General features: G+C 41.1%; 1 protein-coding gene across 3 annotated transcripts in view; it reads right to left on the bottom strand.

The window, feature by feature from the left end:
• The window catches only part of cdk14 (cyclin dependent kinase 14), a 168,180-nt gene that overhangs the window by 2,038 nt on the left and 149,894 nt on the right, over positions 1-16,248 (bottom strand). The gene's annotated exons all lie outside the window — the stretch shown is intronic.

Here is a 16,248-nt window from a genome sequence, read left to right as displayed (position 1 = left end):
CTTATGGGTTAACGTTTATTAGATGTACTGTCATTGTGTGGCGGTAATACGATGAGAAATGTATCAACTATCCCATTTAATCTTAAGCGATTGTCACACACTCATATGATGTACTGCAACATCAGTAGATTATACTGCTGCTCTTAACAAGTTCTAAAGATTTCAGACGGTCTGACTCAAAACCATTTTTTCAGTTGACTTGTTTGAGGCCACTGGTCTCTCACATTACTGTAAATAGACTGCTTTCCCAATCACAACACATGTCAGCATTCACCCATTCACACAGAGTCAGAGGTTACCATACAAGGTGCACATCAGCTTGTCAGTAGTGATAAACACTCTCACACACTCTCACACACTCTCACACTCTTTCACACACTCATTTGCCCAAGGACACTTTAGGGGTTCGAACCTCCGACCACTGGATGATCACTTTACCTCCTGAGACACAGCCACCATTACTGTCTTGGGTTGCAACCAATTCAAGGAATAGTGCAACATTTTAGGAATTAGCTTATTTGCTTTCTTTCTGGACATTAGAGGTGCAGAATGACATAAACCTGGAGTCTGGACATGACAAACCTAGCTTAGCATAAAGACCGGAGGGTGGGGGAAACAAGAAGCCAGGCTTTATCCAATGTGAAAACATGCCTGTTGCTAACACTTGTAAAGCTCATTAATCAATATGCACATAAAAGGAAATGTAAAGATTAGTTTTGTGCTGTAGACCATTTCTTTCTGAAGTCTTGTTGTCACAGGGAGGTTACCAGGTTTGCCATCATCATGCCTATGCCAAGCTTAGGTCACCTGTATAAGTTCAAGGTCAAACTAAAAACAACACTTCGACTGTATGAAATCTTGGTAGCACAGTCGGAAGTTCCACTACAACTCTGGAAATATCGTAAGGGTCAACCATGAGGAGGTAAAGGGAGGAACACTAAGGAGATGAAGACAGGGACAGAATGGAGGTTTGAAGGGGGTGGAGAGGAGGAGGAAGTGGAAGATGACCAGAGGAAGTAGAGGATGAAGAGGAGGAGGGAGAAAAAGATGAAAGGGAAAGACGAGATGATGATGAGAAAGAGGGAGTAGAGGATGTGGAGAGAGTATAAGAAAAGGAGAAGGAGAGGAAGAAGGAGCAGAGAAAGATGAGAAGGAGTAAAGGATGAAGAAGAGGAGGGAGCTGTGGACTAATAAATAATTCATTGCATGTCTTAGGTCTTTTTCTACCTTGACTTTTCTCTTTACTACCTCACATTCTCCCCCGTTCTCCCTCTATGTCTCTCTGTGTCGTTCCCCTTTGGTATTCTGTTCCCTGTGGAAGCACGCCTGTATACAGTCCAGTACAGAAGTATCACATGACCCTCTACTTTTGTAACTGCAGATGTCTGCAGACAGGGCTGGATGAACTTGTAACAAGGTCCAGGGCAAAAATGAGCTGCAGCCCCCTGGTAAACCGATTTGTTGTAATTGAATAAAACACATTTATTTAGGAATATGCTGCACTGTAAGTACTATGGACTGAACAATGAATAGTGTAAAATCTACAGGTTTAAACAGGAGCCATGCAGGACGACCTTATCCTTACCACACTACCAAACCATCCCATAATAAAAGAAATGAGCACTTTGCAAGGTTGGTTATCTACATTTACATGTACGTTTCTTAAAGTATAAAACAGCATTGAAGAGACATTGCGGTGTATGAATTTTCTATAAAAACAGGGTGTTAGGGTGAGGGAGGATCATTCTAAAGCTGCACATCCGGAGTCCCTGAATAAAAGGAGATCTTTTACATGCATCCCCATTTTATGGTAACCAGGAATATGAATATTGTCATTTAAGTGACCATTTTAAAAGGTATTTCAGAGTCTTTGTCTCTTTGGGATGTACTGATGACATGCTGACATGCAGGAAGACCTTTTAAGGAACATGTCCTGCAGTTGTGTTTTGTCTTGTTCTTTCTAGGTGCAGAAGGACATAACTATAAGTTAACAGCTTATCTGTCAAGGTCACTGCAGCGCTGTAGCTGTGTGTGTGAGGAGACACAGTAGTCGTGTGTGAATGAATGAGTGTCATCACTCCTCACTTCACTATCATACACTCTACAAGCCAACAAGGGATTCATTGTTTCAAAGGGATCTGAAATACTAAGAACAGATGTAGGCTTCCGCTCTCTTGGGATCAAAGAGCACCAAGTAGGTGTGTGTGTGTGTGTGTGTGTGTGTGTGTGTGTGTGTGTGTGTGTGTGTGTGTCCGGGGTTCCACCAGTGAAGCAGATGGAGCTGGTGGGTGGGTTTTGTGTGGAGGATTTAGCAGGCGTGGCCAGCTGCTGGCTATCCTTTAATAGAGATAGTCTCACCCTCCCCCTAAAAATGAAATCCTTAAACTACTCTGTGTTGGGACAGACAGATACACAACAATAGAAAAGGGGAAATGCAGAGAGAAACAAAAAGACTAACAGCAGCAAGTACACTGATTTGCATTTTTGAAACCAGGAAGCGATAAAACCACTGATAACCATTATTTAACTCTCACAATCGTGTGATAGTACCTTCTAAAAACATGATGATTTTCTCAAAAGTCTGCCTTGATAAAAACATTACTTTTGTAGTGTTCTCAGTGTGTCTGCAAATGTATTTGGCTCTGATTTTGAAAATACTGATTCCTGATAGCCTAAGGCTTGATGAAATGAGTTTTGGGTGTGCATTACTCGTATAGTTTTCCTTTGCTCCGCTCAGTATTGGTCTATCTGCTGAACCTGTACAGTGGCTGGTGAAAGATGGATGAAATGCTATGATGATAAACACATCCATGTCCCCAAAAAATGAATTCTGAAAAGTTTGATCCCTTGGCCTCTCATCTCTTTACGGCATTCCCACCAGCCTCAGCTGTACTTTGAGTTGATGGTAGCATGCTAACATGCTAAACTAAGGTGGTGAACATGGTCTACATTGTACCTTCTAAACATTAGCATGTTAGCATTGCCATTGTGAGCATGTTAGCATTCTGATGTTAGCATTTATCTCAGAGTACGACTGTATATGCTAGCAGTTCTGAGACTGTAGATGTTTAAACCTTGCTAATGGACTGTGTATCTGACCAGAATCCAAAAAGCTTTAAGTTACAAACTTCTTTCCTCTTCACAACAAAATGATTGATGTCCTGAGTCATTTGGATCTGCATTTCTGATTATATCATATCAACAGTAAAGCCCGATCCATTTTTGAGCTTTTGCTAATTCTAAAGAAATAAAAGTAATACAAGAAAACACCTTTTCTCTCACTGCAGTATAAACCCACATGTAGGCATGTGTTCTACTGTTTGGTTCAACCACATAAGACAGAGATCCTTTTGAATTTGGCTCTTTGGAGGAACATTGATATGCACATAGTAAGATGTAAGATGGGAGGGAATGTAATAAAGTATTCTGGATACTGACATGTGAACATTACATTTCATGGCATGTCACTTGGGCTCATATTTGAATGATATGCACTTTTGAAGCAAAACAACAATGTTTTCTGAAGTGAAGATCTCTCAAGATACCATAACCCTAAATAACACGGCAGAGTGGAAATGTATATACTGTGTATCTATACATATATACAGCAACTACAGAAAAGCCAAAGAACTGTGACTATCAGGGAACAGCACTTGTGGAAACCTAATACACCCCTGATGGACAGCAGGGAGGCTTCAGAAACACATGGTGTTAACTTGTACTTTCAGTAACATGGATATTGTCTACTTTCTGCTGGAACCTGATTTCTGAAAAAATATAAACACTATGTGAGTTTTGCTGCATGGTTCTATACTGTTTCTCAAAGCAGCTTGACTGAATCAGACTGACAGACCCGCACCTACTCCCCCATCCACCCATGCCCCAAAGACCAGGGGTCACGACACCTGACCCCTCCCCCTGCAGGGAGCTCCTGTTCTGTCTGATCCTGTTTAATGAACTGAGTCCGACTGAACACCCTGAGCTAAGAAGGTGCTGATGGTTTAATAAGGTGCTGTGTGTGTGTGTGTGTGTGTGTGTGTGTGTGTGTGTGTGTGTGTGTGTGTGTGTGTGTGTGTGTGTGTCTGTGTGTGTTTGACAGTGAGAAGAGCTTGAATTGGTATTTGTTGGATATGAGTGAGTAGATTTGGAATACATTTACACCACGAAGAGTTTTGTGTGTCTTCATCAAGTCTGTGTTGAGCTAAAACCAACAAACACTCCTCCGTCTCTACAGTGTACTGATAATCAACAGAACAGTTAACAGTTGAACATCACTCACACACACACACACACTCACACACACACACACACACACACACACACACACACACACACACACACACACACACACACACACACACACACACACACACACACACACAGTGATTTTCCACAGCTTGTTGGATGTTATGACTTCAAACATTAATCTAGACGAAACTCACAAACTGTGTGTTTAGGAGAAACCCGGTAATACAGAGGCTACTTGGCTTATTCAACAAGGAAATGAGCCTGTTTGCTATGGTTTCTAAAGTAATCCATTCTGGATTCACTTTTTAAACTAACATAGTGGGTGGGATACAGACAGGCCTGGGTCTAAATATGTGCAGCCTGCTGCCTTACTAAGCATGGTCATTGTACCAGTGCTGGGGAAATACATATAGCCCATTGTGGAAGCAAAGCAGTAGCCAAAAATAAAATGTGACCACAAAAGTGAGAGGTGGGGAAGATGGAGACAATGAACTTACAAGAGAAATCAAGGATGCAAGGACTGAACAAGGCCACAGTAAACATTACAGTGTTACCTTGTTTAACAACTTTAACTGTAGAATAACCCTGAGCTAATTTGTGTCATCTGAAAAATGGTGGAACACAGCACTGTTCATATTTTCATCAGAAACCACTCAGACGTTTATGTTATCCTGAGAACCACAACTTAATCATTGTATTGTCTCAAGATGACAAACGGTAATTATACAATAATGTCTTAATTGCAATATTGTCTATATATATAACTAACTTCAACAATCTCATCGTCTAAGCCATCAACCTGTCTTTTAGACCCGATTCCAACTAAGAAGTTTTACCCTTAATTAACACCTCGTTATTAAATATGATCAACCTGTCTCTATTATCAGGCTACGTACCACAATCCATTAAAGTAGCTGTAATAAAACCACTTCTTAAAAAGCCTAGTCTTGATCCAGAGGTTTTAGCCAACTATACACCGATATCTAACCTACCCTTTCTCGCTAAAATCCTTGAGAAAGCAGTCGCAAAACAGTTATGTGATTTTTTACATAATAATAGTTTATTTGAGGTTTTTCAATCTGGATTTAGAGTTCATCATAGCACAGAGACGGCACTGGTGAAAGTTACCAATGACCTTCTAATGGCATCAGACAAATTACTTGTCTCTGTTCTTGTCTTGTTAGACCTCAGTGCTGCTTTTGACACTGTTGATCATGACATTCTACTACAGAGACTGGAACATTGTGTTGGCATGAAAGGAACCGCACTAAGCTGGTTCAAGTCCTATTTATCTGAGCGATCTCAATTTGTACTTGTTAACGATAAATCCTCCATGACAGCCAAAGTCAGTCTTGGAGTTCCGCAGGGTTCTGTACTTGGACCTATTCTATTCACCTTATATATGCTTCCTTTGGGCAATATTATAAGGAACCACTCTATAAACTTTCATTGTTATGCGGATGATACCCAATTATATCTATCAATTAAACCAGACGAAACCAAACAATTGGCTAAACTTCAAGCATGCCTTAAGGACATAAAAACTTGGATGTCTAGCAAAATTTTGATGTTGTATTTGTACTATGTTGTTTATCCTGTACACACGACATCTATTGCACATCTGTCCATCCTGGGAGAGGGATCCCTCCTCAGTTGCTCTCCCTGAGGTTTCTTCCATTTTTCCCCCTTTAATTATGGAGTTTCTGGAAGTTTTTCCTTGTGCGATGCGAGGGTCTAAGGACAGAGGGTGTCGTAACCTGTACAGTCTGTAAAGCACACTGAGACAAATGTATCATTTGTGATATTGGGCTATATAAATAAATTTGATTTGATATACAGTATATCTCAAAAGTGAGTACACCCTTTAGATTTTTGCAAATATTCTGTTATATCCTTTCAGGGGATAACATTATCCTACTGAAACTTTGATATAACTTAAAGTAGTCAGTGTGCTGCTTGAATAACAGTATAGATTTATTGTCCTTTGAAAATTACTCAGTACACAGCTGTTAATGTCTAAACAGCTGGCAACAAAAGTGAGTACACCCCATAGTGAACATGTCTAAATTGTGCCCAAAGTGTCAATATTTTGTGTGACCACCATTGTTATCTAGCACTGCTTTAACCCTCCTGGGCATGGAATTCACCAGAGCTGCACAGGTTGCTTCTGGAATCTTCTTCCACTCCTCCACGACGACATCACGGAGCGCACGGATGTTGGACACCTTGCACTCCTCCACCTTCCTCTTGAGGATGCCCCACATGTGCTCAATTGGGTTTAGGTCTGGAGACATACTTGGCCAGTCCATCACCTTAACCTTCAGCTTCTTCAGCAAGGCCGTTGTCATCTTGGAGGTGTGTTTAGGGTCATTATCATGTTGGAAAACTGCCCTACGGCCCAGTTTCCGAAGAGAGGGGATCATGCTCTGCTGCAGGATGTCACAGTATATATTGGAATTCATGTGTCCCTCAATGAAATGCAGCTCCCCAGTGCCGGCAGCACTCATGCAGCCCCAGACCTTGATGCTGCCACCACCATGCTTGACTGTAGGCAAAACACATTTGTCTTGGTACTCCTCACCAGGGTGCCGCCACACACGCCGGACACCATCTGACCCAAACAGGTTTATTTTGGTCTCATCAGACCACAGGACATGGTTCCAGTAACTCATGTTCTTGGATTCATTGTCTTCAGCAAACTGTTTGCGGGCTTTCTTATGCATCGGTTTCAGAAGGGGCTTCTGTCTGGGGCGACCGCCATACAAACCGATTTGATGCAGTGTGCGGCGTATGGTCTGGGCACTGACAGGCTGACATCCCACTTCTGCAACCTCTGCAGCAATGCTGGAAGCACTCGCACGTCTATTTTTGGAAACCAACCTCTGGATATGACGCTGAGCACGTGGACTCAACTTCTTTGGTCGACCCTGGCGAGGCCTGTTCCGAGTGGAACCTGTCCTGGAAAACCGCTGTATGATCTTAGCCACTGTGCTGCAACTCATTTTCATGGTGTTGGCAATCTTCTTATAGCCAAGGCCATCTTTGTGAAGCGCAATAATCCTTTTTTTCAGCCGCTCAGAGAGTTCCTTGCCATGAGGTGCCATGTTGTCCAGCATTCAGAGAGAATTGTGCCCAAAACACCAAATTTAACAGCCCCGCTTATCATTTACACCTGAATCCTTGTAACACTAACGAGTCACATGACACCAGGGCGGGAAAACAACATCATTGGGCACAATTAGGACATGTTCACTATGGGGTGTACTCACTTTTGTTGCCAGCTGTTTAGACATTAACAGCTGTGTACTGAGTAATTTTCAAAGGACAATAAATCTATACTGTTATTCAAGCAGCACACTGACTACTTTAAGTTATATCAAAGTTTCAGTAGGATAATGTTATCCCCTGAAAGGATATAACAGAATATTTGCAAAAATCTAAAGGGTGTACTCACTTTTGAGATATACTGTATATATATATATATATATATATGTATATATTACCATTGTTTTCATGGGAAATGGACTCAAATGCCTCATTATCTTGGATAACATCATTCTGTATTTAGGGATGAACCAATATTAGTGGGTTTCTGTTCTATGTTCTATGTTCTATATTCTATGTCTGTGGGGAGCTGAGGTTAATGCATAAAGCTTAAAGACCAAGAGTGACACGGCGTTTGCTGTCGGGGCTCCAACCCTGAGGAACTTAAACTGCCGTCTTTAAATCACCTTCAACACTCACTTTGACCAATCGGCTTTGCTTCATTATTTTATCTGTTCTTTTATGTATACCTTTCTGTTCTTTTTATTTGTTGACTATGATTTTGTATTTAATTGTTCTCCTGCTTTCTTTTATTTGTCCTTGTTTGTGAAGAACTTTGTAGTGGTAGTTTTAAATATATTATACAAATAAAGTTATTAGTATGATTTATTATGACTTATGACAAAAATAACTCAGAAAATTAAAAATTAAAGTTAAAAAACACTGCAGGTAGTTTTTTGCTTGAGAAACAGAGCTTCCACAAAGAAATCTGGTGGATCAATACTTTGTGATGAGAAAGGCTATCTGAGGTATACAGAGAGTGAAAACCAAACAAATGACTGAACCATAGAGACTGATGCCATCGATTTCCCCTCATTTAAATATAGGGATTCAACAAAGAACTTGTGATGAACTGGTGTGTTGGGGAGCAGCCGGTGCACCTTGGGGCCTCCCGCTACATGAGCAGCAGATTCCACAGAGGCTCTGCTTAGCTGGGAAAGTTGTTTTAGCTTCATGCTCATGGCTTACAGCCCTAACACGCCATCTCTGAATGGCACCACAGAAGTTGTGGCTGCTTCCCTTCTGAACATGAGCTACATGAATGATTCTGACTTGCTTTTTCAAGGCTGATTGCATTAATGTATTTGGATTAAAGATGTCAAAATTGGTAAAATAACTAAGGATGATTTTATTTAACCATTGTTATGCCAGTCTAAACTACTGTTATCAAAATGGAAAGGAATGAAAATGTACTGTGTCTTTAGAGTTTGGCAAACCATGGGACTGCTGTGTATTTGCATCTGTACATGGCTACTCAGTAATGTGATTGTAAAAAGTGGTTCAGATCCAGTTGGTAGGAAAAGGAAAAAATGATACTGAGCTTCACAGCTTGTAGACTTGCCAGCTCTCTCTGCTCTAACACAAACACTTTCTTCTTTGTTTTTGTTGCCTCAGTTGTCTGGGCCAGAGTCAGTAAATGTGAGTCTTTAAAGAATGCATAGACATAATCCTACACACAGACACACACACACACACACACACACACACACACACACACACACACACACACAGACTATTCCATACCACAGACATCCTACACTCTGCTGCACAGTCATGTGTTTCCTATTACTCCATGTCCTGGCAGCAGTCTTTTAGAATCAGCAGTTTATAGCTGGAATCACACAAAAATATGTCTATACACTCAACATACAAACACTAACTCAGAAGCATTTGGAACTGTAACTAACATAGAAACACTCTCCTGCTCACGCTCACTGAGACCTACGTCTTCTAATGCAGGTGCAAGTTATTATGCACACATTCCTGCATGCATTGTGGTCTTTGGGTTTATATCAGTCCATCTGCAATGACGTCTGCAGCTCTGCATCACTGACCTCTTAAATTCTCATCAAGCAACAAAGCAACAGGTTATATTTACTTTCGATACAGTAACAGTCATTTTTTGTGTACTTTTACTAAAGATCAGTAATACTTATACTTATTCTTGTATTTTGGGTAAGATAATAAGGTCTTATAATATGCTTATTAACATTATTATGAGTTAGTAAGACTATTTGTTAAGGCAGTATTAATCAAAGCATCATAAACACCTATATTGTTAGACTATAAGACATTTAGAAGCACTTTTATAGCCTGCTTAGGAACTTTAATAAAAGCCTTATGAGTTTTTATTATAATTGCTTATAATAACATTACAAACACATTTAATGAGTTTGAATAACTTACCTATTATATCATTGTTAAACCTTTACAAACCTGTTTTGTTGCATTAACACATACTTTATTATGCACTCATTAACTATGCACTTATTCACAGTTAGTTATGCTTTTCGCAGCTCCCTCACCTGAAATGAGCACTACATGTTGTGAAGGTTGCTACGATGTCAACTAAGAATACATATAAATACAATGTTTTAGTGGTGAAGCACAAAAACACACCAGAAAGGCAAGTTTCATGATCTCTTCTAGTAGAATTGTTTAGAACTGATGGCTAAATGTCCCTCAGAAGACCTTCTCTGGTCCAGGTGGCCCCTGAACATATTCCTGAACGTTGTGGACCAAACCTTTTGTTGACAGGGTGCAACTTATATGGAACATCTGAAAGTAACATTTGGAAAGTAGAACATTTTTTGTTTTTTCTTCACAGATACTTCCATAAAAAACTAAGTATTCAGTACTTTCACATACTTATATTGCTGGCAAGAGCTTCTGAAATGGAAGTTAGACCTTATTGGGACAAAACTTTCCGTTGAAACCCAGAACACTGATTTGGAGTGACACTGTGACCCACTTTAACAGCATGGCAAGGAGATTGCAGTTAAAGTTAAGTAACCGCCATTCCTCAGCTCGGCTTGCGTTCTGCTGTGTGGGGCTGTGGTGTGGAGTAATGAGTGTACACCAAGGGTCAGAGAATGCTCCGGGTGGAAACGCCTTCATCCACCACTTGCAAACACGCCCACTCGCTGGGGTTCGCCAGGTTCCGATTCCATAAATCCTTGTTTGGGGGTATATTTTTCTTGTTTGGGGCCTGGCTGTCTTCCCCCTCACTGGGGTTTATGTAAGGTGATGGAAACACTGAGAGTAGGGTGGAGGACGCAGATGGGAGGAGAAGAGTGTAACTGGGAAAGCAAAGCAAAGAAGAAAATGCTGGGGAAGTGCATTTGTCGAGCAAAAAGTTGGTATGTGAGAGAGACACAATGGATAAATAGAAGAGCAGAACAGATAAAGTACTGAAGCTAGGAGCCATGAGATATATATATATATATATACAGTGAAGGAAATAAGTATTTGATCCCTTGCCGATTTTATAAGTTTGCCCACTTACAAAGAATTGAACAGTCTATAATTTTAATGTTAGGTGTATTTTAACAGTGAGAGACAGAATATCAAAAAGAAAATCCAGAAATTTACATCATATAAAAGATATAAATTGATTTGCATTTAATGGTGGGAAATAAGTATTTGATCTCCTTGCAACCAACAAGAATTCTGGCTCCGACAGACTGGTTAGATGAGTCCTCTCGCTTTAAGAAAGTACTCCTAATTTTAACCTGTATAAAAGACACCAGTCTCAACTCGTTACCTGTATAAAGACACCTGTCCACAGAATCAATCAATCAGATTCCAACCTCTCCACCATGGGCAAGACCAAAGAGCTGTCTAAGGACATCAGGGACAAGACTGTAGACCTGCACAAGGCTGGAATGGGCTACAAGACCATCAGTAAGCAGCTGGTGAGAAGGAGACAACTGTTGGTGCGATTATTCGAAAATGGAAGAAACAGAAAATGATCATCAATCACCCTCGGCCTGGGGCTCTACACAAGATCTCGCCTCGTGGGGTATCGATGATCATGAGAACGGTGAGGGATCAGCCAAGAACTACACGGGAGGAACTTGTCAATGATCTCAAGGCAGCTGTGACCAGTCACCAAGAAAACTATTGGTAACACACTACGCCGTAATGGATTAAAATCCTGCAGCCCCCGCCAGGTCCCCCTGCTCCAGAAGGCACATGTACAGGCCCGTCTGAAGCTTCCAATGAACATCTGAATGATTCAGAGAAGGCTTGGGAGAAGGTGATGTGGTCAGATGAGACCAACATTGAGATCTTTGGCATCAACTCGACACGTCGTGTATGGAGGAAGAGAAATGCTGAATATAACCCCAAGAACATCATCCCCACCGTCAAGCATGGAGGTGGAAACATTATGCTTTGGGGATGTTTCTCTGCTAAGGGGACAGGACAACTTCACCGCATCGAGGGGAGGATGGACGTGGCCATGTACCGTAAAACCTTGCCCGATAACCTCCTTCCCTCAGCCAGGACACTGAAAATGGGTCGTGGATGGATCTTCCAGCACGACAATGACCCAAACCATACAGTTAAGGCAACAAAGGAGTGGCTAAAGAAGAAGCACATTAAGGTGATGGAGTGGCCTCGCCAGTCTCCGGACCTTAATCCCATAGAAAATCTGTGGAGGGAGATGAAGGTTCGAGTTGCCAAATATCAACTTTGAAACCTTGAGGATTTGTAGAGGATCTCCAAAAAGGAGTGGACCTAAATCCCTCCTGAGATGTGCACAAACCTGGTGACCAAGAAACGTCTGACCTCTGTGCTGGCCAACAAGGGTTTCTCTAAGTCATGCTTTACAAGGGGATCAAATACTTATTTCACACCATTAAATCTCCACATTTAAGAGTAGGCTAAAGACTTTCCTTTTTGATAAAGCTTATAGTTAGGGCTGGCTCAGGTTTGCCCTGGATCAGCCCCTAGTTATGCTGCTATAGGCTTAGACTGCCGGGGGACACCTCCCTGCTCTCTTCCTTCTCTCCCTCTCTCTTCTTCTCCCTCTCTATCTGTATGCATTTATGTAAATGTATGTTACTAACTCACCATCCGGGGTATCATCCCCGGAGTGTCTGTCTCTCATGTGGCAGGTTGCCACTGATAAAGTTTACGTCAGGATCATGAATCGTGACAGCGCCTGCTGACCTGGTCCTGCTGGACACCGGGAAGCCTTATTGACATTTTCCTGGATTCATCCATACTTTCTATTTCTTTTTTTTTCCAACACAACATAATTTCTGTCAAATGTTGTATTTGTACTATGTTGTTTATCCTGTACACACGACATCTATTGCACGTCTGTCCGTCCTGGGAGGGGGATCCCTCCTCAGTTGCTCTCCCTGAGGTTTCTTCCATTTTTTCCCCTTTAATTTTGGGGTTTCTTTTAGGAAGTTTTTCCTTGTGCGATGCGAGGGTCTAAGGACAGAGGGTGTCGTAACCTGTACAGTCTGTAAAGCACACTGAGACAAATGTATAATTTGTGATATTGCGCTATACAAATAAATTTGATTTGATTTGATTTGATTTGATTAAATGCAAATCAATTTATATCTTTTAAATAATGTAAATTTCTGTATTTTCTTTTTGATATTCGGTTTCTCATTGTTAAAATACACCTACCATTAAAATTATAGACTGTTCATTTCTTTGTAAGTGGGCAAACTTACAAAATTGGCAAGGGATCAAATAATTATTTCCTTCACTGTATATATATATATTTTAACACTTTGTTAAAACCTCGCCTCTGTTCTCTTAGCTTCACCTATGCACCAGCAATGTGAACAACTGATCGACAGTGGAAGGCCCCAGTTGCACAACTCCACATAATGTTAACTATCCAGCAATAGCAGTTTAAGCTTAAACTATTCAACATGTAGGCTGTTGTGTCTGTTCCACTCAGAGTGGAAGCTAGCTAGCCCTGCTAATGTTAGCTCTAATTCTCCTATCAGCACAGCAGTTATATGACCTGCTGAGTGATTGACAGCTCCTGCACTCTCAGTGCTGTGCTCATCCTGCATTACAGGAAGGACCACAAATGTCTGAACCAACGGGAACCAATCCAACCCGAGCTGATTAGAAGTCATCCATGGGGGACCATGACTATCTACACCAACACAATTCCATGATAATCCAGCCAATATCTATTTATGTATTAGTTTATTTGACAGGGACAAAGCAAAAAACACAGTTACAGTTACAAAAACGTGACACACATTACACTGCATTAGGGTTTGTTGCCAAGGCGACCCCTGTCCCTGGTTAGACTTTACTAAAAAGACGGTGAAGTCATAATAAATAAATAGACTTTCTCATACATGATCATACAAAAATGACAATATTTCCATCCTTTTACAATAATTTTACATGAGTTGCGTGAGTGAATGTGCGCACGTCTGTATGTTCATTAGATGTGTATATGTGCAAAATATGAATATGAATCATATGTTTTTGATCCATTAGGTTTGCTCGTTGACTGTGACAACCTGCCTCCATACAGTAACGCAAAAGGATACTTGTGAAAATATCATTGCATGCAGACATAGTTTAGCTGACCTAAATGAGTAATAATCAGAAAGTAGAAAATGAAATTAACTTAGAATGAAGCTTGGACATGAGTAATATGTGTTAGTAGTTTGCTAATGTAGATCACATTAGACATCAACTGGTGGAAGATATTAGATAAATATGAGTCGGATCAGCCGTGTATAGAAAACTATAATATGAAATTCTAAACACTCTATACATTATGCCTGCAGTTTCTCTGTCACAAACTGGCTTATTTTAAACTCATGGTTTGCTTTGGAAGTATGCAATATTAACATCACATGTTGTTCATCTTGTGGTTTAAAACAGTAACAACTACACACGTCTTACATTAGCTCTACTCGTACATGTCCCTGATATAGGATGCTTCAGTTGATGTTAAAGTTATTTAATGAATATTTGTTGTGTTCCCACTGTTATAAGCTGTGCCTGATTACATGCCTTTGGAAGTCAATTGGGGAAGAAAAAGCGGTTTGGAAACTTGGCTTGATTACAAGTTAGGGTGTTTTATTTAAGAGCAGTTAGCTTTGTCGAGGCAGCTGAGCGTTTGCCAAACTCTTGGTGAAAGGCTCTACTAAATTCATCGTCATTCCATGACAGCTTCAGTAGCTGTTTCAGGGTGTTTGCAAGTAAAATCTGTGTGTGTCTCTCTACACGTCAAGCAAATGTGCCAAGAAAAATAGTAACAAAACAAAGCCTCAAGCGCTGCTAGCATTCCCTGGAGGCTCACATCCCACAACATTAAAGTGTTGGAACCCACAAGAAAATCAAGATTTTGCTCTATCCATACCATTAATGTGGATACAAATGTAACTGAAAAGTATATGCTGAAAGTGGCACAATGGAAAGGTTTATTTAAATTGAATAGGTTAATGCTGTTGGGAGGTGTGCAGTACGTTTCCTGGCAATCTTACTATTAGATTATGTTATTTTGTGTTTAATACTGGGATCTTGGTTTGAGGGTGGTGTTAGAAAAAATCTCATCCATTACAAAACTTAAAAAGGTTCAAACAAGTGGAAGTTTTAGCCTGATGGTGGAAAAAACATTCTCACCATGCAGTCACCTACAAAAGATAATGATTGTCCAAAATGTTTCGGGTTCATCCTCTGAGGTTCATAAATGTGTTAAATACCGTAATTTCCGGACTATAAGCCGCGACTTTTTCCCCATTTTTCGACCCTGCGGTTTATATAACGGTGCGGCTAATCTATGGATTTTTACAGCTAACGGCCACTAGGGGAATTCCTAAATCTATGGATTTTACAGGTTACAATCCACCGGATGCCGTAAAAGAGCGCGTGGTACGAGAGACAGACGGACATTACGAGAGCGAGACAGTTTGTGAGACACCCTCATTATGGAAAAAAAAACGTAGAAATGCACTCCATTCCAGTTGTGATTCCTGGGGGCACAACGAAGCATCTGCAGCCACTCGACATCTGTGTCAATCGTGCGTTCAAAGTGGCACTACGCGTTCAGTGGGAGGCGTGGATGACTAGTGGCGATAAATCATTCACCAAAACTGGTCGCATGCGAAAAGCAACTTTCGCTCAAGTTTGCGAGTGGATCCTGACAGTGTGGAGGAGTGTTAAAACATCCACGATCACCAACGGGTTCCGAAAGGCTGGAATGCTGTGTGATGAAGAGGAGGACGCCGCCACAGCTGAGGCCTTTCAGAGGCTGTTCGATTCCGACAGTGACGAAGAGGAGTTCGTTGGTTTTGAGAGCGACATCGAAAGAGAGAGGAGAGTGGCTGACGAAGCCACCCTGAGCCTGTTCGTTTCCGACACTGAAGATGAGGACTTTGGTGGTTTTAGTACGCAGGAAGAAGATGAAGATGAGGATTAATGAATCCCCTCTGTGCACGAACCCTTACATATGTTAATTAAATATTAAAAAACCTGCGGCTTATAGTCCAGTGCGGCTTATATATGTACACATCAGTCAATTTAGCTTCTGCGGCTTATATTCAGGTGCGTCTTATAGTCGGAAAATTACGGTACATGTCGCGGCACTCTGCCCATTAGATTTTAATACTTGCGATGTGTTCAAGAGGAAATCTTGATTTGACGCTGGTGTAAGATGGCAAGCCAGGTCATCAAAATAATCCTCTGGGGATCATGAAAATCCACACCAATATGAATGGCAAATATTTGACAGGCAAAAACAGTGATAAGGGCTCAAAGTATGAAGGGAACACCTTGATACTTTGACAAGCCTAGAAGGCCTCAGGGAAGGCAAGCGATGATTATGTTGCTGCTCTGCCTCATCTAAACGACCAAAGTGCGGCTGCATGCAGCTGACTACAGAAGATCTCTATC

This window comes from Cottoperca gobio, chromosome 16 (assembly GCF_900634415.1).
Source record: "Cottoperca gobio chromosome 16, fCotGob3.1, whole genome shotgun sequence".
Taxonomy (NCBI): domain Eukaryota; kingdom Metazoa; phylum Chordata; class Actinopteri; order Perciformes; family Bovichtidae; genus Cottoperca; species Cottoperca gobio.
The sequence above is the reverse complement of the archived record's forward strand: the minus strand, read 5'-3'. Positions and strand labels throughout refer to the sequence as shown.